Here is a 14,804-nt window from a genome sequence, read left to right on the forward strand (position 1 = left end):
ACCAAACTGAAAACCTAACAGCACATTGGTTTTTATTTTGATTTATTAGGAAGAAGGCTTCACTGAACTTACTGGCTGGAATTTAAATAAGTCTTGCTGGGTTTCTGCTTTGCACCTGCAGAAGCAGCTTTAGAGAGCTATTGCCCTCTGTAGATGCTGTATACTGCCAGTCTAATCTTCCCAAGAAAATAATTGAATAAGAAAAAGAATTATTTATAAATGGAGAAAATTGCAGTACCAATGTACTTTGCTGTAACTGCTCCCTGCTGAAATTTGAGACAGTGGTCCCAGTGAAGTTGATGGGACAGCTCAAAAAAACATTCCTGTAAGCAATGTTTTTCTTACTGTGCTGGGATTTGCTCCTAGAAGTAATGTGCAGGTAGAGTGATTTGTTTGGGGTTTTTTTCTTTCAAAATATTATTAAGTTTATTGCTTAGAAATTGTTGTAATTTTCTGTTGGTTTATTTATTACAGAAAAAAAAGAGACTGAACTGAGAGTGGAAAAATAATGATAATATTTCTTTCTTGCATAAGAAAAAGGTAAGATTTAGAGGACCATAATACTGCAGGTACTTATTTATGGCACACTAATAACTATGAGGTAATTTGTTAAGTTCCCAAATACTGGCAGCTTTTGATTTAAACTTATTCAGACCTTCACAGTCTTGGCTGCCTAAAAACTGACGATTTTAAATTCACAATCCTTTCCAATTAACTGAGACAATGAGTCCACTGTTTATGCCACTGTATTAACCTGTTCTGCATTAGAGAAGAAAAGGTTACATTACATTTTGTAGCAGCATGTTAGGCTTGTATGTATTTCAGGTTCCTCAATTTTGATTTATACTATCTCCAGTTTTGGTTTATTGAAGGGAGGGTTCATTCTTTCTTTTTTTCCTCCCACTCCATTCCCCGGGAGCTATAAATGCCTCAGTTTTCCTGGGATTTTTTTTTTTTTTTTTGGTCCCAGGTACCCAGCTGTGACTGAAATAATGCTCCCCATCTGTGTTCATTGTTCGCATTGCTGGTGTCTGTGCAAGTCACCAGAGCCTTCCTAATAAGGTTCAGTTTGACCTTTCAGAAATTCTCAAATGAAGAATCTAACTGCATTCCCCAGCCTCAGAAGAGATAGACTTCTCTGCCACTGCCCCCCAAACAGCTGTAAGGAACAGTAAAGAATGACTGTGCCAGAACCAAAGTCAGCCCTCTGAGCTGTTCGAGAGTGCACAAGCTTTGGCCAGCCAGGGGCCAGATGTTCTTCCCAGAAGGGTGGTGCACCAGATGGAGAGAGATTCTGGAGAAGGGGAGCAGACAGACTGACACATGGACTTCAGAGGAAGAGGAAGTCTAGAGAGATGCCCTTTTAACTGATGGGCTGACTTTTAGGCAAGAAAGAACTGTCTGGTGGTTTCAGTGCCCCCGTGTTCAAGGTGGGGGCTTCAAGCTGCACGTGCCAACATCTGGTGTGGTGACCCCTGCTTCTCCTCCCTTCTTAGGAGAGCACTGGGACTGGTGTGACAACACAGGGAGCCAAGTGAAAGAGCTGACCCATCTGAAAAAGAATCTTGCTTGCTGGTTTGCCCTAATGATTTTGGGTAGCATGGCTAGTGCTTGGACAGGTTAGTTGTTTAACCTGGCTCCCCTCAGCCCCAGGAGCTGACACATGCAGGGGAGACTCACTGCCAGAACGGTGGGGGAAGGTGATGGCTCTTCTGTCAGAAGCTTGTGCCTAGTTGAGACTGAGACTATGGCTCACATCAACGAAATATTTCCTGTGTTCACGAAAATAAATGAAGCAAAGCTCTTTTTTTCTGTCAAGGAAACCTCCTCCTGAATGAAGTCAGCTGTGACATCTAGAGTCTTAATAGTAGCTCAGTTCAGAAGCAGAGAAAGTAGATATTAGCCAGTTGTTTTTTATCAAAGGAAGAAGACAAGCAAGGAATTCAGATTAACAAAGCAGATACTGGTAGCTACCTTTGAGATGCCTAAAGACAAAATGAAATAATTTGTGCTGATTTATATATGATTTCAACATTATCTTATTTTAGTAAAGGACAAATTAACCATTATGAAAGCTAAGACAAATATCTCCAAAACAGATATTTCAGTTAAAATATTGCACATATTCTCAGAAAATATCCTGACAAGTTATAGAACTTAGTGATGGACATCTAGATATTTGAACTGTTCATTAGAATCTGGGTATATTAAGGCTCTAAGTTTCAATTATTTTAACTATAGCAACATGGTAAATTGCAAGGGAGGTAATTATATGTGGAGAAACTTGGTTCTGCAGAGTGATTCAGCAAAGTAAATAGGAATTAGTAAGTTAAATTTTGCAAACAAATTCTAAACCAAATATGAACAGAGCTTATGTTACAACTGTGTGACTCCTAGTAGTCATAAGTATTAATGTGTTCTCCCCTTTTTTCAGGTTTTGCCCATAATTAATTCACTGAGCAAGACATACAGACTTCTATCCAATGCTATGAAAATTAACCAAGGCACATTAACTTCAGGAAATTTTCAAAGGTACAAAAGTGATATGTGTATTCAGTAACTAATTAAACCAAATATGCCATCAGTTTGTGCTACATAGTTTAAGTATTATATCAGGTCAATAATTAAGCTATAGTAAATCTTCTGGAGGTTCTATTCTGCCAAACTTTAAAGGCTCAAGACTAACCCAAGGACCCTTCACATTTTAGTAACCCAGTAAATGATTACACAGATAGCTTTTCAATCCGAGGCTTGCTACTATTAACTTTCTAATGTTTAAGACATCCATGAATTCTATGTTTTGTGGTTATTGAATAATATCCTGTGAAAAAATATATGTCTGTCTTGAGTTTACGAAAAGGAATATTTAATAGGCTTCAGTTATGTCGAGATAAAAATGCAGTTTTCCTGCAGGGAAAGATATACATTAAGCAAAAAAAAAAATGGTTTGGAATTTTTCCTTGTTTATGTGAATGCGACGATTATGAAAACTTGAAATTAATCTCACTGTATGCAGCTGGTCATGGTAAAGAAAAAACATTATGCAAACTGTCTTATATGACCCTGCCAAAGCAATTCCAAAATATCTGTGATAGTTATATGCTTTCAAGGTCTGGCTGACTTTTAGGTGGAACTCATAGCAAGTTGTGTGGTGACCTCGTGATGTGGGAATTATGGCAGTAGACTGAGTATCAAATCATACATCTCAGTTTAACATATAAAAATATAAAGCCACATGACAGAACACAGAGCAGGAAGTTTGAAATGCTCTGAGATTCATTTTTTCCTTCAGCTATATTATTTTCTGTCACCTCATTTACATAAAGTATTTCTGGCTAAACAATTTGCAAATGCATGTGATTTAATAGCAGGTATATGTGTGGCAGAGGTAAATTTGGACTTAAAATTAAGATATTGCAAGCAGTGAAAGACACCTGGTATACATCAAATTTATTTCACATGCAAGTCTTTGGGATTTTCTTGGAACCAGTTACTCTCTGACATGTTAGCTCATAGTTTATTTTAATTACAAAATATCTAAATTTTCAGATCTTCAGATAATGTTTCATAATTACTAGAATTAACATAAGATTATTCAGTCTGCTTTATTTTCCCTCCAGATGTGTGGCTGCATAATGGTCCTATATAAAGCAGATATTATTTTCTTGCACACATTATATCAGAATATCCAGGCTGTCCTATACCAGTGATCCAGTAATTAACTTAATTTCCATCCTAATTTTCTCTCCCAGCTTTATCTAATTTTTTACTATATTTATCTATAGGCTTATCTATTATTTTCCTAGGTTGCTCTTGAAGAGGTTAACCAGACTAAGGCCAAGAAAATGCATGCCACAGATTTCCACAGAAGTGGAAGTTATGAAATTATATTATATAGAAGAGTGCGCTTGATCTTGGTGAAGAGAATGGATCAGATTATTATTTGCCATGCCTTTCAGTCCTACTCAATGAGATGACAAATGATCATTTTGGTCATGTTCCCAGTCTACCAAAGGCAGGAAGTTCAAATAATCTTAAGAGGGATGTTATACTGGAAGAATTCCAAACAATTTTTGCAGATCCAAAGGTTAATTTATTTTTTTTTTAAAGCTTGAGCATTGTTTATCTAGTGCAAAACTTCAGCAGTTCACTCTTCATTGACTACATCATCTGCTGTTCTAGAGAGATTTTACAAGAAAAGTTTATAAAATACCTTTTCTCTACAGATTTAGGGTCATAGTGTCTCATAGAATGACCCTACAACTGTGAATATACATAAATGTAATTAATAGTTGTCAGTATTAGGAGTGCCTTTAGAATATTTATTATGAAACAAAGTGTTATCCCTTGCACCATGGATAAAATAGTTGTAAGATTCCAAGAAAAAATGCAAAGGCAAATTTTTGACCTGAAGATTAAAAATCATGTCTCTTATGTATATAATCTATTAATGACACTCTCAGTGCAGAGCCTTTCCTGGCACATTATCCACTGACATTCCAGGAGCCAACTTGAGTTAAATTGAATTCAACTGAACCCTGGGGGTCTGAGTTTTTGGAAATGTAGTTTCATTACTGCCCACACATGTATCCTCAGTCCCAGTTCCAAATACGTATATAGGGTTCCCAGCTTATTTTTGGGAAGTGAAAGAGCTTGAAAAACCCATTTCAGTCCATTCCATCTGAAATGAGCACGATCTTGCAATGGGATCTGGAGCGGCTTGCATGTTACAGGACTTAAGAGAGTGAATCTGCGTGAGGTCAAGAGTTATGGGCTGCCTAGTGGTGTCTTCAAGAGAGACCTGGGTGGATGGTCAGATGGGTCTCACAGCATAATTCAGAAAAATCCCAACAGTCAGTAATTTGCTAGGAGACTGTGGGAAGCTGAGGAACAGACCCACAGAGCATTAGAGCATGTAACATTTTCTTGCTGTTCACTGCATCACCCTTCATTTTACTGTGTGCACACTGAGGGCCCATCAGCAAGGTCCTGAGAGTCCTGCTTGCAGATGTACAGCAGATCCACAGTAATTTCCTAGGGTTCCTTGTTCTGTGCTGTGATACTTCGTTATTATTTGTCTACAGGATGCAGCTAAGTGGGCTGAATCTGTAATCAGCTTTCCTCTAGCCAGAATCTTGTCAAGTGTCTTCGTCTCCTTGTCTAGAGGCTTTTTTCTTTCTCTCCTGCTGCAAGGTCACATGGAAATACCTATCAAAAATAGGGAGGTTCTTTAGGAAAATTCCTCTAACACAGAGGTGCATCTCTGTATTGCATGCCTATACAAGTTCAGACATGCACCCACAGAAAGATTATCTGCCAACAAGCATGACAGGAAGCTAGTCACTTCTGCATACCTCTTGTGATCTCTACCATCAGTGACCTTAGTTCTCTGAGTAGTATATTCCACTTTTGCCAACAAAACTGATTATTTTTCCTCCCATGTTGTCAAGTTTCTCAGTTAGAAGAAGTGGATTATGTAGAAGGGGATTATTATTTGAAAGATAAAGGGAGTTCCCCCTAAAGGCATGAGGGTAAATGATTTCTAGCTACAATACTTGTAGCTGATAAAATGAGATATTAGAAAAACACACAGATTTGCTCCTTCTTTTTCTCTCCATTTTTTGACTTTCTTGCCTACATCACATTTCTGATCTGACCTGGTAAACAAGAGCCTTTTCCATTTGGTTTTCTTTCCCATCACACTCTCACACATAAGCCTTTCCCATGTTTCTCTATATACACTGTTGATTAAGATCTAGAAGGAGGGTTTTTTTTACAGACTATCAATACAGTAGAAAGTCTGTGATCTCGGAGTTTTCCCTTTAGAAGCTGTGAAAATGAAGATTCTTGGCTCCGTTTTTAGTATATCTGTAACCTACCACATGTCACTTAACTTGTTCGCCTTTGTGGCTGCTCATCCCTATTAAATTAGTTCACACCAGTAGAGATGCAAAGAGAAGGGATGAGGTTTTTCTCCTTCGTTTCCTCCTGCTACTTAGTGGGAAGGAGTTCTCAGCTGCTGATTATGTTGCCTGGTTGGTTTTCTCACTGGCGTGTTTCTGTGCTCCACATGCCTTAATGAGGAACAGGCGGTCAGCAGTTTGGTGGGCAGAGCGCTCCGTGTGCTCGGCAGCAGAGACACGGGCAAGAGCAAGAGAGATCCAAATAGCTTCCTTCCCAACCTGCTCCAAAACGCAGGCAGGAACTTATTTCTAAGTTTGCTCTTAGGATTTCAAGATTGAGCTGTCAAATTGCTAGTCTCTGGAAGTATTTATGGACCTTTTCCTACATTTAGGTGGTGGGTTTTTTCCTGTAAGAACCAAGTCACTTCCTTCCTGTCACGTATCAGTCATTACTTACTGGAGAACTATAACCATGCAAGGGCACCAGAATAAGACATGTGTAGTTTGATAAAAATACTTCTAATATTTTAGGTAAGAAATGTTTTTAATGTGGATTTTGTAGAAGAGTTATACGTGTCATTTTTTCCTCTACCCCCTCCCAAATATTTCCCATCAGATGAACATTTAAAGATGAACTTTTTCAGCCATACACTTCTACTGCCAGTTACTCGATCCAGAAGTATCTCAATGTTTTTCTTGCAAAAATGCAAAGTAGTCCTATAAAAATTTTTATCTTAATTATTATAGAATCATAATCATAGACTACTTTGGGTTGGAAAACACCTTAAAGATCATCTAGATCCAAATCCACACCCTGCACAGGGGCACCTCCCACTAAACCAGGTTGCTCAGTACCCCATCCAATCTGACCTTGAACTCTTCCAGAGATAGGGCATCCACAGCTTCTCTGGGTGACATGTTCCAGTGCCTCACCACCCTCATGGAGAAGAATTTCTTCCTAATATCTAATCTAAATTGGTCCTTTCATCTTTTAAAGCCATCCTCCCTTGTCCTATCCCTACACATCCTTCTAAATTGTCCCTCTCCTGCTCTTCAGTACTGAAAGGCTGCCCTGAGGTCTCCCTAGAGCATTTTCTTCTCCAACTTGCGTAACTCCCAAGTGTCTCAGTCTGTCTTCAGAGTAGAGGTGCTCCTCCAGCCCTCTCATCATCTTAATGGCCCTCCTGTGGATGTGCTTCAACAGTTCCATGTCCTTCTTGTGTTGAGAACCTCAAGAGCTGGATGCAGCACTCCAAGTGGGGTGTCACAGGAGTGGAGTAGAGGGGTGAAATCACTTCCCTCCATATGCTGGCCACTTTCTTTTTGATGCAGCCCAGTGTACAGTTGGATTTCTGGGCTCTAAGTGCACATTGCTGGGTGATGCTGAACTTCTTGTCAACCAACTCACCAAGACTTTACCTCAGGGCTGCTCTCAATTCTTTCTCTGTCCAGTCCATATCTGTGCTTGATCCACATGAAGGACTTTGCACTTGGCCTTTTGATCTTCAGGAGGTTCACATGGGAACTAGATCACATGATATAGTCTGGGAAAGGAAGAAAAAAATACCAGAAAGGAAACTCTTTTGTGACTTTACATATTAAGACAAAAATGACAGAAGAAAACTGTTAAAGCAAAACCATGCAAACAGGCAGAACCTAATGTCACATAAGTGGTGAGATAAAGTAATATATATTAAAACTGTAAATGCTTTACAGAATGAGGTATATGGGTAAGCCTGACATTTCTTCACAGAGGACTTCTTTGGACATCCAGAAAAGAATTATATATCTGCAACTGCTTAAATCTACTTGCAGTGAGAAAAGTATTTGGACATGTGTTTATATAAGTATATGTGCTATTGACATAGCAGTGAAGCAGCTTACTGACTCAGGGCCAAGAAACACTAATGGTAAAACTTTCCACCATTTGTTGTTGCCTTGCTGTTTTACAGATATAAGACAACATTTCTTATTGTTGCCTCAAGTTGTAATAATTTTCCCTACTGCCTCCTCAATCTGTTCCCAGAAGGAAGAAAAAAATGGCTTATTTTCTGTGTCACACGTAGTAGGAGTAGGTTTGTGTCTTTTCAGAAGTCAGTAGTACAGTAGATTATATCAGGTACAAGTGAAGTGCAAGCTTTCACCTAAGGAACAAATTTCTTCTGGGGAAGAATTCAACCACGTTTCACATTTTATTCCTCATGTGGAAGAAAAATTTGCTGGTTTCCAGCCAGTTTTGTGGTTCCTAATATATAGGAGTGTGTACACAGGAGAGAGAGAAGTCTATGTACGAGGGTCTCTAAGTAAGATATCATCCTCTTCTCAGCTTCTTTGGTGCTACATTACATCTTTGGTGCAATAAGAAAACTGGTGCCCTAGTTAGTTGAATAAGCTGGTATGTAGAGGAATCTAGTCCCACCTTCTCGCTCCGAGCAAGACTTCCTGTGTGACAGCACTGCAGCCTATGCTGCAGGGAAAACATTGCTTCACCACCTCACAGGGCAGATACATTTAAAATTGTGAAGTGCTTGGGTAATGCAGTAATAGGATGCTCATAAATGCCGCAGAGAAATCCCAGGCTTCATGACTCAACAGCCACATATCACACAGGGAGCATCTTTATCTCCAGGAGCTAATCCTGGAAGCTGTAGGCCACAGCAGTTCCCACTGAAGGCGTTCTCAGACCCCTCAGTGATCAGAGATTCTATGGGATTCTGAAATCCTGTGAGATGTAAGTTAAGATGACTAAGGCAATAAAATATAAACACTGATTAACAAAGCAGGTCTTTATAGCCACTAAATTTATATCTATAAATAGTCAGAGACATGACTGAGTGACAATGTTCAACCATGCAACAAATTGAAAGCAAATAAAGATATGATGGCACAGTAATTGTAACTGAAATGAAAACATTCTTTACCAGCGTTTTTAGGTTCTTATAGACACATTAACTTTTTCTTTTAGGAAGCAGGCCTTCCCCACTTCGTAGTTTAAATGGCACCAAATTAAACCATCATGTACATTGGGCATTCCTGAATATTTAAAACTCTGCATAACTATTGAAATAATCCAGAATGTCGTAAGACATCAAAAGAAAACAGTTTCTCTATGAAAACTTAGACTTGGAATTTCAGTTGTGATTTAGATAAATTCATAAAACCCCCCCTGTTTGCGCAGCCTAATGCTTAGGTTACACTTAAAATTCCAGAAGGATTATATTCTGTCATGTTCAGAACATAGTTGGATGTATTTTATGCCTCAAAGTACTCATCAGGACCATGATGAATTTTTAACCATATGAAAGGAGGTATGTGTTTTAAGAATATTTTGGGGTGGAAGCAGTGATTTTTATTTTTCCTTCTGTCTAGTAACAACTGATATAATACCAACTTCAGAATGCATGGTCTGATTCTCAGGTGCATTGCAATTTTCTGCTGGGTCTGTTGAGAAAAGCCTCTGTTGAGACTTTTCTTCCAATGTGAATATTGGAATATTGTATCACACAGACAACATAGACCAGGATTAAAATAAAGAGAGGTTAAGGTGAAGCATGGTGCTGAAATACAGCATGGTCAAAGATCTGACTATTAACTCAAAGGATTTTAACTAGAATAGACAATACAGTGATACTTAGAGGTGGAAAAAACGGTGACAAGAGAGAGCTGAGTGCATCTGTCTCATTCCAGGAATATATTGAAGGTAGAACAGCTCTACTGTTCTACTGACTTCTGAAAAATTTGTGGTGATATTCATTAATGTGCAACTCTGTCATATGACCAGTATCATAAAGGTCTCATGTCTTTTGTGGTTCTGGTTGGTTACTGTGACCCTGTTAAAGCTATATAGCTTCTGCAAGCAAGCTTACAAACATACCTTCTACCTTAGAAATCACTATTACTGAAGGTAGATAGGCTACAATAGACATATTTCTGTAGAAAGTATCTTCTGCCTCCAAATTTTAGATGTCTTATATAGAGTTACTCATTAGATTATCACCACTGTAACAGCTGAAGGAGACATCTATGGAGGACTCCATCTTTGGAGGACTCCTCGTTTTGCTCTTGCATTGGTTTTAAATTTGCTATTCACTAATCAAATATTGCTGATTAAGAAAGCATCACTTTGTAAATTGAATTTTCAGTGTAGGATAATAGTTTATGTGCATTCTTGATCAGTATATTGAATAGCTACAAAGTAGTTCTATAGATCAGTTTTAAAATGCAAACTCGAAATAGGTGCACTTTCTGTCTAAAAAGCAGCATAAGAGATTTCTGGGTCTAATCTTTCACTGTCTGGGTTTTTTTTTTTTCTTTTTGTAGACAGGTCCTTTCTGTAGGTATAAATAAAGTAAAACGTTTTCAGGTTGCACGGTTATTTCACTATATGAAAACAAGAGGAATCAATTCACCCATCATTGAAATGCAGCCATTTCAGTGATGTGTAATTTTATGGATACTAGGAAACTAAACAAGGGTTAAGGAGTAGTAGAATAATATATGCTGTTAAAACTGCAGTGAAAACTCAAAAACTATTTCAGTAAGGGGAAATGTTTGATCTCCTTCAAGCTATAAAAGAAAATTTGTGATTCTCCTAAGTCCACAAGCCCCAGATTAATGTTAGTGTCAAACTGACTCTGTGTTAAGCTCATTTGATGTACCTCTGGGCTATAAGATGTTACTTTGCCAGCAGCAAAGGTCACATGTTTTCAGGTATTGACAGTGCAAGTAATGACAAGTTGTTTCTGTGTTTGAGTGGATCAGGGTCTTCTTAGCTTTCATTCAATGAATTTGGCAAAGTGTAGCCTCTGCCCAAGAGGGCCCTGTGCCTTTGAGCATACAGCTGAGGGAATTATTAAACCTCCAGCTCTGAAATCTATAGCTTCATTTAGTTTAGACCTCCCAAAGGAATGTTTATGCCCTTAGCTAAGTAGCAAACAATTTTTACATGGGTGGAAAATTTCTTCTTGATCAGAAAAAGAAAGAATCATTTATATATTTAGCCCTAAGGACTTTTCTTTTAAAATATGTTTAGGTATCATAGGTCAAACTAGACTTGCAATTGCAGTTACAAAAAACAACAGCTTTTGTGAAACTTTGCAAGCACCACTCTTAAAGAAGGAAGCCTGATCAAATAGTTAAACTCAGGAGCAGAGTTGAAGTGCTGCTTTTCCTGGCTCCTTCCTGGGTTGTTGAGTGACAAAATAAGTCATATAACAATACCAAGATTTACACAATGTTGTGAGTCATCTCTAACAGGTAATCAAAAACTACATTAAGCCACTCAGATGGGAGCCTGAAACTTCCCAAACAGTCACAGAGTACACATGACTTCTCCTGTGCATTGGAGTGGTGAAGAGTGCTTTGAGAAAAGTTTTGTTCTCAAAGGCAAAATGCAATAAAGGGAGTTTAGGTTAGAAGGCTCTGGGAACAGAATTTGCTAAGTATTATCTGACACCTACAATCTGTGGGGTAGGCTTTTTTCCTCTCAGCATGAGATCTGAGCAAGGGGAAATGATAACAGCTTATAGTGGATGACAAGGGGATGGATCTCCCAGATAGCTGTCTCTTGCACAAACACAGATACAGGCAGTCTTCTCTGAGAAACAGATGTTTGGAGCCTGAAGTCATGTCCTCAGTCTCAGTGCTTGCTCTTAGGCTTTTTCTATGTTATCCCAAAATTTTTGTTTGATTAGAAGCAGAAGTGTCTCAAGAATGCCAGCAGCCCATCACCACATTAAGTGATCTAAACTGCAGAATTAATCACCCCCCCTCCTCCTGCTCCCCAGCATATGGATCTTGCCTGGACCCATTTTCCTAGGAGAGGTGTATTTAACTTGTCACCATTGCCTGGTTACTGAGGAACACTCCTGGGACTGGAGCTGGAGCTCCAGATGTCATCATGATGAGAAACCCTTGAAATTGAGACTTCCAGTTTCCAATGAATCCCCAGCATCCCATGAATTTTCCATGAACGTGTGCCTCACAAATTGGAGTCCTTTGGAGAATTATGCCTGTTTTGCATCTCCCAAACAGCTTTAGCTAAAAGGCAGGATCTCAAGCAATTAATGCAACACAGACAGGGTGACAACTGAGCAGACCCAGAAGCCCAGCATTAGGTCTCCAAAGAACTTGAGGTATCTTAAGCTGTGCAGCAGGATAGGTATGGATTATTTTAATTGCTCTTGTGAAGTTAAGCCCCTAAGTTTCTCTGAAAGGGCACTGATGTGATTTGTTGCCTACTTGCTGAAAAGCACATTGGCTTATGCTACAGTGACCCAAGTACTGACAGAGATTGTTAATTTGTTTGTATATGTGTCACAGTTCCTAGAAGTGCCTATACAAGGGTTTAACTGAACCTGATTAGCTTGATCAGCACAGACTTGTACATGGACATGCCTTTCTCACATCTGTGCCATTTGTTCCACTGTCTCCTTTCTCTCTTTCATTTAGTCACATTTTTTCTTAATGAAGTTTCCATAACTCTAAACTTTTCATTCTCTTCACCTTTTCCTTTTTATTCTCTTTGTAGTTCCATTTTTATGTCTGTAGAAAGTTGCAGAAGGTGTAAAACTGGCAGAAAGAAATATAATTAGCAAAAAGATGAGACTAAGTACAATCTGAAAAATGCCATATAGTTTGCCCTGAAGCTTTTCATAGCAAAATCTGGGATCTGGACATCTCTCTGAGGCTGCTGAGCACAGCTGAGCACAGAAAGAGGAACAGAGCACCATCATGTATTAGGCTTCAGGAGAAAGTAAAATAATACTGGGGGACAAAACTGGCCATGCTTTCCCTCACAGTAGCATTGGATATTTAGGCACAGCTTCCCTAAAGCATAAGGAAAAGCAGTAAAAAATATTTTTAGTACTGCAAGTGTAGTCTTATGTCAGTGCCACTCTTCCAACGGCAACAGCATTTTATTTGCTTGCATTGACAAAATTCAGGATTACAATTTTTCCTTCTGAATACAATCCTGTATTTTCATCTGAACTGCAGATTGCAAAGCATTAATACGTTTTCTCTCACCTTATGAGAAAATAAGTGAACTAAGTTTTAAATGCATGCATTAGAAAGGAACATAAAACATATATGTGAGTGTGCACCTGTAGGAAGATATAGATGAAGACAAAGGTGTAACTTCTAGCCTTGTTTTGTAGTGGCAATTGCTTCTTCCCCGGACACATGCTGGGAAATCATGAAAACTTATGAAACTGTCCCCAGACTTCCCCTTGTCACTTTTGTACTTGTACAATAATTGTGCCTTTGCATACAACTTGAAGGAGCATCACCAGGGAGACTTTCATTCATGTGTGTACAGTAAATTGGTTATATCCTATATTTCAAATTTGTGCTTTTCAATATCTTTTCTGTAAAAAGGGTAAGGCAATATCTCAAAAATTACACAAATTATCTCATCTACTGGGTTGGATCAAGATATCTAGACGTAGGTTGTGAATAGGATGTGAATATCTGGACTCCCATTATAGGCAATAGCATTAGAGTCAATACAGCCAGTAGAGCTTGGAGAGCTGCACCTTGACTGTGAAATAATTTCCAGGTTCTCCTAACTGTACAGACTAGATTGTCCTCTGACTGTCATAAGAGCTGAAAAACCTACCAACATTTTGAGAATTAAATCTGGATGTTAGTGGTGCAGAGGTGAATCCTATCCTGTGAAATCATTTAAATAGATGCAAACACATGTGTGAAGTAAAGAGTGATTGAATTAAAACTGTTGTGATTTTAGCATGAATAAATTCCTATTCTGTTATGTAACCATTAGATGTAATTAAAATCCAGAGCATAGTTAACTTCTTTTTATTTACCTATCACAGGAGTGATATATATGCTGTATTTGTGAGGCAAGTAAGTCTAGATTATTATTTTCATATTGAAGATATTCAGGGTGGTCAGTAAGCTAAGGTTACTAATGCTAACTCCCATTAAGCATTACATAAGTAAATTACATTTGCTAATTTCCAATGAAAACACTAAAACCAGAAGTTAGAGAGCTACTCCTGTAGAGTTTAAACAATTCCAAATAATGATTAGTACCATAAAGTAAGAACACTCCGAAGTTGTTTAGCACTAAGTATGATGAAGGCCTCAGGGCCATTTTCATACCATGAGAGAGGCCCAGCCCAAGGCCTATGGAGCACTGACAAGAGGTCAAAACACACCTGAAGTGATTCATAGATTCTCATGCTTCATCCCATGCATGAAGGTGAATCTGACTCTCTGACCTTCCTTTAAATAATAAGATTCAGTCTTGTTTTTCTGTACAAAACAAGTTGCTGACAGCCTGGAAATAAAGAAGGGTTTGAATTTCTTTTCAGCTCAAAGCTCTTGAATTTTTCTGTCTCAGCACTCCCTCACTAGGTATGTTGGTTGTGCCCCCATTCAGAAGCAGGATACAGTCAGCACTTAATTATCCCTGTGTTGCAGATTATTCATGCCACAGATACCAGCTGAAGCAGAGAGTTGCATGAATGTTTCTAAAGTCCTTCCAGGAGCATCTCAACTCTATAATCAGTACAGCTGCTTTTGAGTTCCATGGAACTGGAGATCATAAGCCAGATAATATAAATCTTATCTGGCTCCATAGTTAACCAGCTCCCTGGAAAACACAGACTGGTTGTGTTGACCTGTATCCAGCTGGGGTTTATTAATTTTGCCTCAAAGCTGCTCGGACAAACCCATAGTGAAGCTGGCTTTGGTGGCAATCCATCTGACAGGTGACAAGGGGTCTGTCAGGGTGGGACTGAAGCAATTGCTTCTGAACCATGGTCCATTTTTCTAGAAGAGGAGTTTGTAATTTATTAGAGGAGGCACAGTGCTACAAGATTTCAGACAGTTTTTTCCTGCTTTAAAATATATTTTTAGATATTTAAATTTTTTTTA

General features: G+C 38.6%; 1 protein-coding gene across 1 annotated transcript in view; it reads left to right on the top strand.

Moving 5' to 3' along the window:
* Nucleotides 1–475: 475 nt before the first annotated feature.
* The window catches only part of SULF1 (sulfatase 1), a 101,675-nt gene continuing 87,346 nt past the window's right edge, over nucleotides 476–14,804 (top strand). The window contains exons 1-2 of the mRNA XM_066332174.1: nucleotides 476–540; nucleotides 2,435–2,532. The gene's annotated coding sequence lies outside the window, so the exon portion shown is untranslated. The remainder of the gene's footprint in view (nucleotides 541–2,434; nucleotides 2,533–14,804) is intronic.

The sequence above is a fragment of the Sylvia atricapilla genome, chromosome 1 (assembly GCF_009819655.1).
Source record: "Sylvia atricapilla isolate bSylAtr1 chromosome 1, bSylAtr1.pri, whole genome shotgun sequence".
NCBI classification, from domain to species: domain Eukaryota; kingdom Metazoa; phylum Chordata; class Aves; order Passeriformes; family Sylviidae; genus Sylvia; species Sylvia atricapilla.